The sequence below is a fragment of the Falco biarmicus genome, chromosome 1 (genome assembly GCF_023638135.1).
Source record: "Falco biarmicus isolate bFalBia1 chromosome 1, bFalBia1.pri, whole genome shotgun sequence".
Classification (NCBI taxonomy): domain Eukaryota; kingdom Metazoa; phylum Chordata; class Aves; order Falconiformes; family Falconidae; genus Falco; species Falco biarmicus.
The window spans coordinates 6595609-6614640 of NC_079288.1; positions in this window are offsets into that span (position 1 = coordinate 6595609).

Genomic DNA, 19032 nt, shown 5'->3' on the forward strand with positions numbered 1-19032 from the left:
TAAAACAGGTACTGGGGACAAGCAAAGTAACTATTAGGAGCAAGCAAATTAGCTTGGCCTTCTTTACCTCTTACCATAGTGCTTATACACACATATGAATTTTGGTTTCCAACACAGAAATGTTTCTGCAAAAGTACAGCCTACACATTCTATTTTGATGCATGATTTTCATTCACAAGCAGTGCACACAACCCTGTAAACAGAAAACATGGGAAATCTGGGTCCTAGTTCAAGTTTAAAGAAACTGTACTCGGTACTAACAAAACTGTGCTCTATTTACACCTACTTGATGCTGCACTGTGATTTGGAAAGGTCTGTGATCTTGCTACCCACAAGTGGATGAAAAAGAAAGCGACTGTCTTAAAGTCAGGAATGAGGTTAGATTATTTAGACTACAACAGCTTGCTTTTTTCTAATTTGTTGCGTGGCTGCTGTGAAATTTTTTTACGTTTTATTACCTCTTCAGTTTTAACATCTCAGAATAACTGTATCAAGTTCTTTTTCCTCATATTTGTTATTTACTTGCAGTTTTATAATAAGTTTTCACAAGTTAATGAGAAAGTTGCCTGTTTGGGGCATTTAGGGGAAGATGTCCTATGAAAACTCTACTAAGGTTCCTTACATAAAGGATTCTTCAAAGTTCGACTCTACAGGAAGCAGGTAGCATATTTCATATGACCTTCATGCTTCTCAAAGCCAAAACCACAGAAAACAGGCAAACATAAAACAAAGAAACTTCCCCAAACTTTACAACCTTAAAATACATATTTTCTTTTAATAGAATTTACCTTTATTTGATTTACAAAAAAGAGCACAGGAATAATGTTCTCTGCAAGCAGCTCCATAAATATTGTGAAATGACTAACAAGAGACATGCAGCAATGGAATCTAGTTGCTTTATAGTCTAGGATTTGTCACTGTGAATCAGAAGGTATTGTGAAAAGGTAGTAAAGTCTGGTGAGTGATTGTGACAGGATGGAGCTTAGCAAGGTAAGCAAAACCTCTGCATTTCAGGAGTGGGCATCTTATCATGATGAGGGGAAGAAAAAAAAGAGGAAAAAAATCAGACAAGATTGACTTCAAGGTGTCTCTCTTAATGGAAGTTTTCATGTCAACAGTCATTCCAATGCTAATGTCAACATTTCTTTGGAAGAAGTAGTACCCTGTAACATTCATTAGGGATGTCATAAGCATCCCACAACATATGGTGTCTCAAATCCAATTACTTTTCTATTCAAACCATGACCTTGAATAGGTTTTTAAAAGAACACAGACACAAAGGTCCTTTTGTTTGTTTTATGGTTTAGTGACATACTACTGAAATTCAGAATTATGTCAAATTGGCTTTTTCTTTGTTTTGCTTTCTGGCTATTTTCCATAATTAAAACAAGTTATGGAAGTTTATTTTTAAAAAAGTAGTGGTGGCAGCATCTACTTTCTGAGTCTATTTGCACATTAAATGCACCGTGTACGTACAAAAGGTATGTATTTTGAAATATTTTGAAATACTTTAACCAGCCACTACCTGGATTTGGTTTCAAGTATCTCTATTCAGAAGGCTAACATTGAAGTCCGCTATATCCTACATAGCCTGAAGCTCAGATTCCTCTACATTGTGATAACCTCATAACCCAGATGTTACGAGAGGCTCAATACTGACCCGATTTTCCTCTGCAGCTGCCCGCTTTGTATCATTTCTGAACATCAGTCTTTTCACTTCAATCCATGCAAAACAGGACAGAAAAATTTAGAAGATTCTGCCTCTAGAGCTATTATCTAGGTCCTACACCTGGCTAATTCAGGAAACAAAACAACCCCTTTTCCTCTATATTTTAGCTTTTGAAAGCACTAACTTCACACAAGGGTTATCTGGCAACACTTGTCAGACAGAGCTTTTCTTCTGTGACAGTTTCCCCTATATGATTTTAACAAAAGGTCTAAGGGTATTTGGCTTATGCGAAGATCTAAAAACCTGATCCATTCTATGGTAACCATGTTATGCCTCCAGAAAATAATTATTTACAAATATCAATGATATTTTATTGGAACTTCTCCACTTGCCACAAGAATAGGGATATCACTGTGCTGCCACACAAATACATATAGAAATAATACTAGTTACAGAAAACTTACAATTACTTGCCATTTTTTGCAAGTTCTTCCTAATATATATTATATTGTTACAATATAAATACCCATGCCTTTAATGGTACAATTAAATATGGAGCAATTAGTGTAGATGGTTACCAAAGTTCTTTACTGAGCTTTGTAGAAATATCCTAAATCGTTCTTGAATTTTAATGCATTAAAAGACATAATTATGTTTAGCATATGTCCGTTTATTATGCACAGTCACTGGAAATCAAGTTCACTTTGAATATATTTCCTAATTGATATTTAGAAACACTGGCAGACAAAATAAGTGCTGGAACTATATTAACACAGAGATAAATACACAAACATAAACCTCTGCTACCCTTTTTAATGGTGAGGAGAACATTAATTCAAAACATTCACTCATGAAAATATTCATAATTTTCCTCTTTAAAGTAACCTAAAAGCTACTGAAAGATCAAATATTATTAATATTTTAGAAAAGGAAATATTGATGGAAGAAAAACCCAGGAAAAAAAAAGAACCCAGAGTATATACTATGCAAAAAAATGAACTGAAAGGGCTGACTTGTCTCAATAGCCATCAGTATTATTCATGGGAATAGAGCTCACCAAGAGAAGCCATCTTTTTAAAACATTCCACATTTGTAGTGTTATTTATAATGCAAACTGAGCAGAATGAGAAGCTGACAGCACTGCAATAGGAAATATGGACATTCAAGAGAAGTAATCAGCTTTCTGGGACTTCCCCACAGCCAGAGGCTTGTGAGATGTTTGTTCCACCCAAGAGGCTGTCCTTGCAATCTGTGACAAATCACTGTCCCCTCTTATGTCTCTGTTCACACCTACAAAAATGCGATAAAACCTCAGCACAATAGGGAAGCGTTGATACAAGAACCACCACATAAACAATTCAGATACTGCAGTAACGGAAGCTCCTGTAAAGTTTTGTATAGATTCACAGCACAGACACAACCAGAACAGTGCAATATTTCCCATCACTTTTTAAAATGATACCTCCAGGGATATGGAGAAATCTAATCCCCATCCAATGCCATGAAGAATTGTTAGATCTGCCTGACCAGCAAGAACTGAGCTATCAAACTACAACCAGTGTTGTTTAGATAACAACATTTAGCATTTGGATAATTCTGTTACTTTTCCAGATGGCTTGAAAATTATATACCACTCTTTCTAGGTGATGTAACAGAGGTAGACTTCAGTGGCTAGTACAGGGCTACTCAAAAAAGTAATTCCACCCAAACACCAAGTTCTATGCGCAGGCTGCACCTCCAAATAGTTGTTTTCTCTTTCCAGCCCATTTCACTGCTTGTATATTTTTCTCTGCATCCTCTCACTCTCCATACTGAGCATAAAGATAAGCATACAGAAAAGCTTGCTGAGCAAGATCAGACAATGTACAAAAAAAAAAAAAGCAAGCATACCAGTGTGTTTCATCAAAGCTCAAAACAAGCTTTCATAAAATCCACAAACAAGATAAACAAAATATGAAAAAAGGAAAATGGTACTTTAAAAGCAAAAAGGTAAGGTTAAGGATTAAAAAAAGAGGATAGTAAAATGAAACTTAAAACATTAGTAACTATTCTTGTGTCATGTTGGTCAGAATAACTCGAGTAAGATGACAATAAATGCTTCTAATAACATTGAACACTGTCCTTTCAGGATGCTGTTTAATACGGGCAAAATATGGGGAGAACAGAAGAACTAGCAGTGTCTAACAGTGCATAGAAGAAGTATGCAAATTCAGTGTTGAATGAGAAGTATAAGTGATATGATTCAGCTTAATTAGCAGTACTTTTAAGATATATTCCTGTCTACACAATTTTTAAGAAGTGGGAGACACCTTCCTGAAGGGAACTGGAATACAAAACCATGTATGGAATGTCCTATGTTTTATGAAACAAAGAAATCTCTTTTTCAGACCTCTGTATCATCTTTCACTGTGCTGAAGAGCCATTGCCATGAGACAAGTGCTGCCAAATTCTTTTCATGTATTTGAAGGCCCAAGTTCAGCAATGATCAATTTTTGATAGTGACTTTACAGAGACCACACAATATGCAAGTGTGATAACATACAAATGGCAGACTAAAACTTATTGAAGAATGAAAAGTATGAAGTACCATACTTATTAAAATGCCTCGCTGTAAACAATTGCTTCATTAATGCTCTACAGCATGTGCATGATGTAATTCTAAAGCGGAGCTGTCCTACTATATATAGTAACTGCAAATCCCTAGACATTATTTGTTTCTCTGGGTTTTATTGCATCCTTTACCTAGACAAGACTGAGAAGGCCTTCTCTCATGAACTGCATTAATTGGTTTTGGTTTTATTTTCTGTCAGCAGCTGCGCAATGACTATTGCTGCTCAAGGCTGAACTTCATGTCCTAACATGTTGCTTCCCCTTCTTATAGCATTAGCTGAAGTACTCCTTTCTCCTAGATGCACTTCACCACCCCAGAAATATCTGCATTTGATTCCACCTGGAAAAATCCTCTCTACTTGGTAAACCATTTTGTGCTTCTTAAGAACGGAAGATGATACAGAAATGCAAGATGTAGGGGCTATAAGAGAACACTCAGCCCACGTGAATACAGTAATGGGAAAAACTGGCACTAAGACCTCAGATTCTGCACAAAAACATACTCTGTACCTCCAAATGCACAAGAAACAACAAGCTAAAATTAATGCATCTCATCTCATACACTCCTGTCACTCCTGTTAACAAATAAAAAGTAATCCAGGACTTCATTGCTGGCACTGATATACTGACATATCATGTATCACTGAAACCTTCCCAGTGGATACCTGGGGCATTGCACTGCCCCATCCCTTCCCTCACATCCCTTTGGAAGAAGTCACAGAAACACTGTACTCATCTTCTCCACAGACCAACAGCAAGGGACATGACTCAGGCAAGACTTTCATTCAAGTTCTTTCATTTGACACTTGAAACTGCAGACAAAGCCAGGATATTGCTTATATTCATTTATAAAGTATCATGGATGGACAGATTCATGAAGGAGCTTGATGAGTCTAGGAGTAAAATATAAAAAGTGTGTCAAGCTAGGACTACCCAGTGTTCACAGTGGCCGGGTTACAGACAAGAATGCCTGAAACCTGATGTCGCTTTATTCCCTCAAATTTTCATGGGATATCTGTGGTCTCATCCCTTTAAGACAGTCAAATCCTGGGGCCTGGCCTTTCTTTCAGAAGTGGTCAAAGAGCAAAGACATCGTAACCTAATCAATAGCCTTCACAGAGCACTCTCCAATTCCCACCAAAAGGGTACAGCAGCAATCTTGATTCAACCACAAAGTGTCATGAATCCCAATTCCAAAACTGACAGAAGCAACACTACCTGTTGAAGTAGGGGGACTTGAAACCTGATGAATCAGCATTGTATCCTCAACTCCATATCGCCTGGACACAAAGCAGGGTTTCTTCAGTTTTCTGAAACTGTCACGTGAAGGAGGTAAGCAGAAGTCCTAAAGGCAGAAACCAAAAATTAATAGAGATCAGACAGAAACAGTTTGAGTTAAGTTGCATCACCCACACTTGGATGGCAAACCCCAGGCACCTGCAGACTTTGCAGAATCTGTGTGAAGACTTAGAGCCTTGGTGAAACAGAATGTTTCCATATAAACCCACACAGAGTGTTCACACTACACTACATAAACCCAACAGCAGTCCAGTTTTTAAAACAAACAGCTGAGTCATTTTGTTGTTGTATCCTCTCTTAAAATCCCTCAAAGCCAGCATATCTGAAGTCCAGCTGGGAACCGTAAGCAAAGTTACAACATTCATTTCTTTAACAGCAAATTTTCTTCTCCTTGTATCTTCCAATTAGTTCCTTAAATCCATCACACTAAAGTAAGTTCCTTTCCACAGTTTTGCATACCATTCTAAAGTACAAGATGAACATGCTTGTAAAAAGCTCATTAAATTATTACCTTGTGCTTCACAGCATTATGCAAGTTAAAATTGACTAAAAACTTCTCTTAAATCTGTGAGATATATATTTTTTTTATTCACCTGTGAGCTCATTTGATAAGGAACCAGTGTGAATAGAGAGATACCAATTCTTCTTTCCCCTGCTGCTCAAAACATTACAACTTTATATATAATTTTTATACACACACACAAAGTGCCATACATGTGGTAGTCACTGATTACTCTATAATGGTTAGGGGGATTCATATATCACAACTCTGGCATACCAATGTTATCATCTTCATCTCATGTTTTCAGAGCCCCGAGGATTTTCATTTTTTAGGTTGATATCCTAATTTCTCATGTTGTCAGTTCCAAACATGTGTATTGACAAGACTGTCAAGAAGTTGCCTTTTGTGCATTTGTTTTCTCTCCCTCAGTTAATTCAAAGTTTTTCAAATTACGAGAAAGATAATTTGTACTTTAAGGTGAAAATAAATTCAACGGAGACAACACATTTAAATGTATTTCTGTTATAGTACAATTAGCTGTTCCTTTCCAATGAAGCTTTGTTTTTATATGGCCCATTGGCATTCAACTAGTACCCAGATTTTCAGCCCAGGATTTAGGAAGATGAGAACTCAATGGATTATTTTAGTAGATACTTTTCTATGGAGATCCATGCTATAGGGAAATCATGATTTTTTATTATAAATACTGTATCTTAGCACTTGGTTTACTACTCCCCATCACAGATATCACCATAATGAAAACTACTATGGGTGAATTTCTAAAGAAAGAAGTATGCATTCCTCCTTCCTTTCACCAGTCAATAAACAGAAGTTTGTGTGATGTTTCCCCAGAACAGCTCTTTAGGCTAAGAATCACTGCAACATATAACCAGAGTCTAAACATCAGATTTACCAGAGTTGAAGAACATCTGTCAGTAGAACACTCAGGTAGCAAAAGGAGGTGCTAGGGTAAGATGATCAGTTGAGAAGGAGGCAGGCTAGTCCTCAAGAACAGCAGCAATAATTCAATAACAAAATAGCTTTTTAGTTGAAACCAAACTGGTCATGACAACCACAAAACACTCATAGTTTGTTAATAATCTTAATGTCTAATCAAGTTGATTATTTAACAGTATTAAAAATCTCACTTGGGATAAGCCTTCAGATGCAATCAAATCTTCCCATTTTCTGTCCATTTATTTACAAAGGGGTGGAACAGAATTTGTTCAGACGCGAAGCAGTTTCCATGGAGTAGGCTTTTGTCAACCCGAGAATAAACCTACTAAAAGAAATCATTCCTTGAAATTTTAATTTTCCATGACTACATGAAAAAATGCCAGCTCTAGAGAGCGTTTACCACTTTCTGGTGACTTCAACAGTCACCATTGTTTTCTGTCAGAAGGAAAATCTGTAGAGTTGCTGTGGAACGTTTCTGACCATTTAACAACCAACCACTGTAGGCTTGTACACATATGCAAGGCAGATTCTACCACAGATGGCTGTGTTTGTAATAAACAGCTGCTGATATTTATGAAGAAACTTCCAATCCATCATACCGCTGTGGTGACAATGGTTTGTTGTTTTTTCTTTTTAGAAGAAATGGCAGTGGATACCTTTTTGTGAGTTCCTTTAGAATAAATGTATTAAATTCAACTGGAATTATTCTATTCACACACTGTCCCAGCCCAACATTGAAATGTCATCTCTGGAAAACCCCTAAAGGCCTTGTTTTTCAGCCTGAAAAATGTGTTTCATGCTACTGTTACCTGAAAAAGGACTTCAGGTTGACTGTATTACTATTAATAACCTAGACAGCTTAAGCTAAACAGGATGTAGCAAGAGCTAAAACGGCTAGAGCTCCCCCAAAATATAACAAGCGTGCATTTTGATCAAAACATGTTGAACACATTTCTTAAAACCAAAAATCGCTTCCTCAAGCGACAACAACAAAAAACCCCACATCCTAAAGGCCTCCTCTCTTGCCAGCTGTGTCATACATGGGAGCATGTGGTGGACTCTATTATGGTAAAGCAGCAGAAGTTGATCCCATTATGGAAAGGAAGAGAGGGTCCAGGCTGAGCAGTTTGCTAGGATCAACATATGTCCGAATCTCTTCTTTTTGATTAAAAACCCCTGTAGTCTAAGCTAACCCTAATGTGCCTTTAAAAAGTAAGTTAAAAGGTTCCTTTAAAGTTACAGCTGTTGATGTCTAAATCTCTCCTTTCTTGATGACATTATGCATATCTATGAGAAGGATTTCCATGCTCTCAGTGTAGAGGAAAGAAGTGATGTTTCAATTAAGGCTTTTAAATCTTATGTCTCTGGAAAAGTTCAAATCTCTGCCACTAATATCTTTTTCTTTCCATACTCTGAAAGCATGATCAGCAGCCTGACCTTCAATCTTCTTTGCTTTCTGCACTTAACTCCTTTTTCTCCTTGTGATTCCATATATATTCCCTTTCAGAATAGTTCATGCCCTCAATTTCCCCCACAGATTTGATGCCCATAACCTTTTTTAGTGTTAAGACTTGAGCCCAATGGGATGCAACCTTGATTCCCTGGCAAAAAAATCTAGGGGATCAAGAACAGCATTCCTCAGTTTTTTTCAAGGTAAACATTTACTCAGTTCCATTTGTTTTAGAGTGGGTCATATAATTTCTCTAAGAAGCAAAGGCTATCAATTAATTTTGTATTACTGAACTACAATCACTCTTTCATTATAGGAACAAATACAAACACCACAAAAGCATAAAAGGCATTTAAGCAGTAAATGGGGGAAAGAAAGAATCACTATAGAGTATGATTTATCTTGCCTCTTTTAAACACCCAAACATGCTGTGGGACACACGTTTTTCACTTGCTTTTTCTAAAAAAGGATTAAGTTCTCAAGCATTAAGCAGCAGCTAATTGTCTTGCTTTAATTCAGCAGCTACACAATTCCTGTCACAGACTTATTTTAATGAATGCTAAAGATGAGTGATTTAATCCAGCTAGTTTTGATATTTCAGTAAGGAAAAAAACCAAACATTTCAAATTCTACATTCCTACTCACCAAGCAGATCAGCCTAGTGCAGATGGCATGTTTCACTATTTAATCTGTGGGGTATTTTATAAATTTTAGAAATATTTTTATTATAGGAAAGGTAATAGGAATGTTGTGTCCTAACAAATTGATTCTAATGGTGCTTACACCAGCAAAAAATAATGATTAAGTATTAATACCTGAACAATGTAGGTTATAAATAAGGTATGAGGACTGATTAATAATTTTCACATTCTAAATGTAACGTGTCTTGTGACTAAAGGATCTGAAGCATGCCATAACTTCAATGTATTTTTTATTTGTACAATAAATGTATCCGACTGTATAATACACTGAAGTTACACTTACTGGTATCTCAAGCATACAGGGTAATACTCAATAACACAATTAATACTGCAGCCAACATTTCTTGGTTGCTGAAGGATTCAGTAAATACAGCTGCAAAGTGAATCAAAAGGTGTTGAAGCAAAACTGACACCTTAAAAGCATATTTTGAAACGTGAAGTATTGCTACAAATGATTACTGGAGAAAATAAAACACAGTTTGCAAGGATCTAGTTCTTCTCTTCAAAGGGAAGATGATGAAAGAGAAGAGTTTAGGGTGTCTACGCACCCTTTTAGAATCACTCTTTAAGAAGTAAAATAATGATGTGTCCAAAGAGGTAAGCCAGCAGATGAACCATAAATATCATGTACTGCTAGATAAACCACCTTATTTATCCCACCTATCCTCTCTTTCAAAACAGAACAAAGTGGCAAACACTTTTCAGAAAAAATGTCCATGCTAGAGAAACACAGACCTTCCTGTTCCATCTGAAAGCACGGAGAAATTTAAGCATAGGATCACAAGACCTACTCACCTTTCAATGTCCAGTTTAAAACCTCCACTATATGGTATTAACACACTTAACATAAAATCTATACATATGTATCTCCTTAACTTTAGCGCAATTAACCATAATCTAAAATATAATTAATCGTTGTTCATGCAGAACTCAAGGTGCCATGCCAGTGGGAAACATAAATTGTCTTTCAAATGTCAAAGGTATGTGTGCTGCATTTTTGTTTCATTTTGGATTTAACAATAATTGAAAGATGTTTCCAGCTTTCCCTAAAGTAGTAGCTGCTTCAGCAATTATGAATAGTAAATATAACGCTTCTTTCTAAATCTTCATAAACATTGACCAGATCCCAATTTTACTGAAGTCCTCATTAGCTAAATGGAAAAAAAAAAAAAACCAACCATGTAAAACATACATTTTGGTCAAAAGTTTACAGTGTATAATCACAGATCTTTATTTCAAGGACAATGGCAGGTCAGATTCACATTTTTGGGTGACTGCTGAATTACAAGCATAGATGATGGACAGTGAAGAGAAAGACAGAAAGACAGACATTCCCAAAAGCCTATATCTTGTCTTTACTTAGAGTATCAACTGTGGCTATCTGCCTGAACTACTAAACTACCGGGGAAAAAAAAATGTCATTCATAGCGTAGCAAAGTCCTTGGAATAAGATTTCAAGTATTCAAGTATTAGTGAGCTGAAGGACTGGACTTTCAGGTAGATGTTAATTTTAAGTCACTGTTCAGCTTGTCTTCTAATTCAGTATTCAAAAGGGCAGTATCACTTCTTATTTGCATTCAGCAAGGATAGCTTTTCAAGTTTAGTATCCAAGTTCACTGCTCAGGTTAAAGCCATGACAAATAATCCCTAACCAAATAACAGACATTAAGTTACATCTTCACCACAGCTGACAGCTTGTTGGTGGTGTTTTCATTTGTTGTTTACTTTTTTACGAAAAAAACATCTAGGTTTGAATGAACCGACTTTGTATTTGTGGTAGAGAAAACCTTTTATTATTCCCTTTCAATTAAAAATAAAACCAGCAGGATTGTGAGGTAAGAGAAAAGCTGGGGAATTCCTGTAGAGCAAGAAGTTCACAAATGTAGCCTTGTTCATTGTTCCCTCCCTGTAGGTACGAGATGATGGTGGTATTTGTAATTATACATCTGTCGGCAGCAGCAGAAAACATTTAATTATATTTCTGACACATTTATTTCCATACCCTCTGCTTCCCTCAAGTGCTAGATATAATCACCCTGCTGGACTCCAACCTGCTATAAATCACTTGCTCAACATGGTTTATCACTTCATTTATATTAGCCAGAAAACCCACAGTAAAATTGGAAGTACCAAGCCCCTCCACCCCCCCCCCAGCAGCTACTTTATGCCCGCCCTGCATACACTCAGGCATGCAGCTGGATGTCATCAAAGCATCAAACAGCCTGCTGGAAACAGTGCTACCCAGAGCTTCCTTAGTGCTCACTCACTCTTCTCTTGGATTACAGCTGCACACCTTTACTCTCCCCAGTATAAAACATCGGATTTCCTTTCAAGAGCATAGAAACATGCTTCTTTTTTTTTTTTTTTTCTTTTATAAAGTGCTTGGAGCCTATGTGATACCAAGTACATGCAGTTCTTATTTCTCTGAATTAAAATAGGGGAGGTCACCCCCCTCAAAGGTTCCATTGAAGAGAAAATTGTTACTTTGTTGTAACTAAAACATAAATGTTTATCAGTTACTTAAAGGGAGAATGTAAGGGGGGAAATAAACAGCAGTTCTTTCAAATACTTAAAACTCTAGGAAATAATCTGTTACTTTCACATAATGTTTAGTTAAGTAGTGACCTGAAAGAGAGAGAAGCTGGCTGCTGTTCTGGGATCTGTACAAACAGTATCTACTCCATAAACAGCAAGTATAAATATTTTTCTTACTGCAGTCAAAACTGAATGTTACTTGTTCACAGCTTTAACAATTCTGAGTTGAGGGAGAGCCAATAATAACCATAATTGCATTCAGTATGGCAGGGGCTTAAAAAAAGCTCTTTTATTAAAAACATCAAGGTATGCCCTTGAATTAACGTGCCCAATGCCTATGTCATCACACTGTTGCTAACATCGTAGTATTTGACCATATTTATCTGTAAAAAACAAATGAGTCACTGAGCAAGTGTTCTCAGAAATTTAAATTTCACGTGGGGTATCACTTTACATCACACTGATTTTGTAGAACTCATACTGGCCAGCAAGATCAAACCCAAGACTTCCTAAGTGGAAAATACATGTATCTAGTAGTCAAAAGAAGTAATTGTAGGAAATACACTGCGATTCATACTGTGCAATATTACTTAATTAGCTACTTCAGAAGGGAATTCTTCACAGTAACAAACAGCTACTTAAGACTGGAAAACTTCTGGTCCCTAAAAAAAATGTGTCTAAAATTTCACAGACACATCTAGACACTACCACAATAAATTTTACTTTTGAACCCTGCTTCATTTCAGCATTGTAATCCTGTTCCGCTTGACACTCACAGAATGCGTCGTACAGGGCTATTAAACACAAAAATATTGGTGAATTAAGTCTCAAAACTCCATAACATCTTCAATATATATTCTTTACTAAGAGGGGATTTGATATTGCCTTAGAATTTACTAAACATACATAAGTACATTTTATAAATCACTTTAATAATAAATTCAACATATTTTATTAACTAAATAGAAAGCCCCATGCAGTAACTATAGCAATTGGCTATATCAAGTTTTCTCTGGTTTACTGCAAGGTAGTAATGGCTTATTATGTATTAATCTGACGTTCAGCTGTTCCAAAAGCTAATAAAGTACCTTTTGTGCTAACTTTTGTACCATCTTTGTTACACACAGTTATTTATACAAATGTGATTGTACCTAGAATCACAGGAGAATAGAAGAGTGAAAACTCAGGCGTCCCAAGATCTACGTAAAGCTTCTTCCAGTACAAAGCCAGCCTCTGTGCAGCATGTGATAGCAGAGCCCACAGTGCACCTTAAATGAACAGAGAGCACCAAGCAGTGCAACACAACAGTCTGCACACATGACCGCACCGAGGCGGATGGTGTGCTGTACCTACATCTGTCTCAACAGTGCCTCATTAGACTCTCCATACAGGAACACACAACATGTCTCAAACTAAATAAACGTAGATATTTCCCACAACATTTTTCTGTTTTTAAATATATAGCATGATCATTTTCTAGAAAATAAATCTTGCAGACCGGTAAGTGTTATGGATTGCTAGGATTTTTGATAGCCATCTGGCTTCAAAACAATTGCATTGGTACAGACAATTGCCAAACTATTGTCTGCAATCATCACTTAAGGAACATATGCTGATACACTTGTAGCCTCGTTTTCAGTTCATCTGAAACAGCCGGAGGTTACATTTAGCACATACAGGAAGAAAAAGAGACGTGAGCTGCAAGAGAAATCCACAAACACTGCATGAATTTGATAGCACTGTAGCAATGTATTTAAATGAACTACTGCACTGCTATGATCCAAACAGGTCCCACAGAAACACAGAGCTTCATTCATACTTGATAAGTTATCTGCCACGTTTCTAAATCAGCATACTTAGGGTGGTTTATGAGCAAAACCAGATACAAGAAGACAACAAACTTATATACATCTGCATACTTTAATAAGGCAATTAATTTATAAAGTAGTTTATACAACAAGGGAAGTAGAAATATGTTGAAGCAAAGGAGAATTTAAATGTTTAGGAATAATTCAAAGTCTGGTTTTCTATTGTATGCAATAAGAATTGTCAGAGGTGGTGGTTTAAAACAAACATGCACGTTAGATTTCAAGTCAATATGTGTAAGCATTGGCTTGGTAGTTCAAGAAGTTTTCTTACCACAGCAAAAAAAAGCATGAGAAAGGGGAATGGATCATGTTCCAGTGACAGTCATCAAGACACCCTTTTAGAGCTCCTCATAGTTCTATGCACAGAGCACCTTTGGCTTCTCTTTTGATCTCCCTTTTTATCACTCAAATCTTTTTCACTCTGCTCCTGTATGCAAGTATCACTGTAGCTACAGGACAGACCTGGCCCATTTCAGCTCCTCTGGTTTCAAGGCAATGATTTTGGAAACACCTTAAACTGCATAAGCCAATGCTAAAGTTAGAAGCAGCTTTTAACTTTGATCACAGCCTTTTTCCACTTAACCCCTCCTCAAAAATGTTCAATCTTGCCTCAGACCCTTGTATCTGAAGAGGTATGTGTGAGACGTGAGTTAGATCAGAAAACCAAATTAAAATGTGTCCATCAAAAGTATGTACTCAGTTTTAACCTGGCTCCTAAGTAAAGGCCACTGCTGGCACAAAGGATGGGGCAAAATGAGCACAGAAGCAAAGAGTAGAAGTGCTACCTTCAATACCTTATGGCATTAGTGAAACCACAGGTTTAGTAATTTGACAGAAACAGTACATACTCTCATTTGTTCAATTATGGTGGCTGTGTGATGGGATTAAATGGAACAGAGTACTCATTTTGGACTGCTGCTAAGCATTTAGTTCTTCCTCAGGTATGCAGACTGAAATAACAGCAGAGTCTGCATTGACATGGACAGAAAAAGGAAGGATGAGCAATGTGACCTAAATAAAATATAAGATGCTTAAGACCTGTAAGGAATCCCCAATGACAGACAGAATCTTTTAGATCAACAAATGTTAGGAAAAGGCAAAAAATTTCTATTAAGTCCTAATCTATTATATCCTTCAAAGTATCATTACATTTCCTTCAGCAAATACTAAACATTATTCAAGTGCTATTTCAGGGCTATTTTAGTGCTTCCTGGCACCCTGGTACCAGCACTGAAACAAACTGGTAAACAAACAAATGACAGCATATTTTAAATATTACATGATTCTTCCCTGACCCGTTTCCCTGCTAACCAAAGATCACTGGCAAATATCTAGAACATACTGGAGGAGGGTGGAGGGGGTGTGAGGTAAAAATAGATAATAAGAAAAATCAAGAGACTTCTTGGAAAACATCAAAACTTCTGAAGAATTACCCATTTTGCAAGTTTCTCAATACTTCTATGCTCAGAAGCCCACTGCAACAAGTACTTGTATTTGTTACACTGGGGAACTTCCAGCTTTTAGAAGGGAAGAATGCCATACAGCTGTTCACAGCAGGGTCATGGGATTTTACTAATATCTGTCAGGTGCTCTGAGCTTCTCAAACCAAAGACTCCATGTAAGTGCTAAGTCATTTACAGACAGAAAGTCACCTGGTTTTTCTTGACTTTCCTACAAGTTTTTCAGCATTTCAGAGCAGTGCCTAAGACAGAGCCACATCTTTGCCAGCAAAAGTTTAGTCCCTGCTGTGCAGTGAAAGGTCTTTCCCCACAATTACAAATTCTTTTTGCCATTTAAATAGTTTTGTATTTAAGCTTACTTTCCATTTTTTCATTCACCTGTGGCATATGCCTAGTAATAGCATGACCACAGAGAAGTAGGTTCTGAACATGTTTAGGTTACAAACTAGCAAGCTTACTTTGCACCTATATTCAGCGCATTTTAAGAGATAGATAGCTATACCTATAGCTGGGATGCACAACTCGAGAACAGAAAGGCATGAGGAGTTAACAGCAGGGCGGGAAAGACATTAGATATAGGCACAGAAATAGCTACACCACTATTAGACTCCAGTTGCCTACCCCACCACTCTTTCACAAGAACTTCAAAACATTGGAAAGCATGATTTTGTCTAAAATATTAAATGCTATAATGGGTCTTTCTTCCACCATATGTTAGAATCACAGCAGTAGGATTAGTGACCTCTTTGAAAGCCCTTGTAGTACTTAAAAGCTAGATGGGGCACTTCAGGAAATGATTGCAGCCTTCATCACGGACTCTGAATTTGTGTTGGGAATTGAACAGTGTTATTTTCTCCATTTTTTTTTTCTCTCTGTGGTTTCATTTGTTTTATGTAATTATATTTAACACACACATAATCGGAACTTTGTAAAACTCCCTGCACACAAGATGTATCAGGTATATGTAGTTCTCTATGACTATATGTTATATGAATAGCACTCCAAGCAAGACTTGAAGACAGGTCTCTGAATTGTGCTAAAAATAGTTGATTCCAAAAAAAGAAAAAAACAAACCTGTCTCAAGCCCCCCAAAATACCCAGCTTAAATTTTGCAAGACCACTTCCACAACTTCCCCCCCAAACAGTTCATCTTTTCAACACAGGCCTCACATTCACCCTGTCTTACTCCTCCATATTGCTTCCTTCTCCCCCCCAAACCCAGATCCCCTACCCTTGGATGATCCACAAGGCCAGGTCTTGTCTCCATTTCCTCAGCCTACCAATGCCCTCTCCTTATTTCATAATCTGCCTTGGAAAAGAGATCCCAGGACTGTTTCTGGGTATTGCAGGGCATGCAGTCAGCTAATCCCCTGCTCACAACCTTCCTGTGCACAGTGCAGATCATCTGAAATGCAATGATCAAGGCTTGATAAATTACAGTTTATCAAGATCATTAGTGCTATGTTTATTACATTATGGTGTTGCAGAAAACAATTTGTTTACAATTTGCTTTAAAAAAATCCATACGGTTATTGCTAGTGTTCAAGCATTTTTTTTTATAAGCTTCCTAGTTCTTTTAGATTTTACATTTGATTAGAATCAAATTTAAGCACCCTATAAAAGAACCTATCCTCCACAGGGAACTACCAAATCATGGACAAGAATTGTAATGCAGAGCATAAAGAAATTACCCTCTTACCATATAAATTGGATTAGATAATCACAAATTTATCATGCAGTCAGAGATGTATCTTAGAATTTTAAAAGACTGAGATTCCTCAAAGTCCACAGAAGAACAAGAGAGAATGGAAATGCACATCATTAGCTGCTTTGTATAATTCTCACTTGATATCTCCACATTGGTTTTCCCTTTAGTACTGAAACAGTGTCTTAGTTTACCAATACAGCCTCTAGTTTCAAGTCTAGTATCATCAAAATCCACCTGTCATATGTATTACTTTTGCCTCAACGACTACACATAGTTTGTGATTATCTTAGAGATGACTCCTTACTCAATAATAAATCAGCAATGGAGACAATGGCCTTTGATAAAATTCCATGTAAATGCAAAAATGTACTTAATGAACAAAAAGCTGTTTAGTTTTTAAATTTGGTTTCTCCCTTGACCATACAATAGCACTTTTTTCCTCAGAAGTTTTCTACTCCCTTCACTAATTAAAAACACAAAAACCCTGAAAAAAACCCAAATCAAACCAACCAACCAAAAAAACTCGCCCTCCAAAATCCACACAAAGTTACTTACAAATTAAAATTATCTCACTGAAGAATTTTGCAGAGTATTGTTCTGGGTAAAGCTGTGAGTGGAAGAGCTCAGGTAGAACCCAGGTCCTGCTGCCAATTTATACATTACACCTTGCAATGCTGCTATACAGCACAATACCTCTGCCAGTGTTATGTTTGCTTCTCAACGTGAATTGTTTCTCTTCTTATTGAAAATCATCACCAAAATATCACATAGCAGAGGATGTCTAGCTGCATCATCTGTATCCCTGAACACCATTTTGACTGTGTATGAAGAAATAAATGTCTGAATGATGCCCTAGAAACACACTGAAAAAGAGTAGGGTTAATATGCATTGATTTACAAAAGAGCTGGGGTAAAATGTCTGTTACGTTTTTATTAAGAACTTTGGTTTTTTAATTCTGTTCATAAAGTGGTTTTAATTACTCTAGTGTATATTTCACTTCACTAAATATTTTATTTAAAAAAAAAAAAACTTCATCTTTGCTCATGATAGGACTTCTAGGGCACAGGGTGCTTTATTTACCCTTCTCTTGCTGTCCATCACACTCAACCTGTGAAGCATGACTCAGAGTCTCAAACTTGTGTTATCACAGAAATTATATACACACTAAAAAAACTTGAATAATGCATTTTTCATTAAAGATAAAGGAGTTAGATTAGACTACTCCCTGATTTTTTTACAACTGAAAAGCATGGGAATAAAAGTTCATGAAAATACAGACTGAACTAACCAACACACAGCCACAAAGTTAACTGCTAGAGAACTCTAACTCTCACATAATCTTCCTTTGCTGAAAAATTGGTATTATTTATGCATTCAAGTCATCTAAAAGACTAAAGAGCATAAATTATTCCACCACACATTGGCAGTAAATTTACACTTACTCAACTGGCTTTAGATCCGTTTGTTTCAGGTGGCAGAATAAGAAAATCTTTGATGTTTGACTAAATCTTTAAATTTTGCCATCTGTTCACAAGCAATTTGCCAACAGAAATATGACAAAATTCATTTAATAATTGTCAGGAGTTGCTCGCTCTATTATTGATTGTGCATGACCATAAGACAAAAGCAGCTCATGACCTGCCTGGATTACAACTGACAAATAACTAGACTCATACATATGATTTACAGAAGAATTCAAGTGAATAAAACAAATATACAGCAGCAACAATGCCAGCCCTCCCACATATTCAAATAAATAAGCAAAGGTTCTATTCTTGCGGTGGGATGAAGTGAGAATTTACCTCTTCACAAAATAAAGCAAACACACCAGTAATGTTACTGACTTCAGAGGAATCGCTTCTGTGAACAAGGAGCCAGGGCCATGAATAAAAGTTGAACAGTCTGAACCACTGAGCACAATCTGCTTGCCAAGTGCCTCCACTGAGCTGAATGTGACTACCCAGCTTGGCTTCATTTGTGTGATATAAGATTTCTTTCATTCACAAATTCAAGTGAGTCTCGTTCATGCTGGCTCTGCCAGATCTGTCCAACAGAAAAAAACTGAATAGATAACAGCACACCAAACAACTGTGGGGTATATGCAAAGACATCTTCAGAAGGAGAAAAAAAAATACAAGGGGAATACAGCCCACTTACTGAAATTTTTCCTCATCTCAAACATTCAGAAGTCAACATGGAAAATAAAAACATTTCCCAATGTAAAAATATTTCAATTCAAATGACTTGTGCACTTCATTGTGAAGGAATTAGA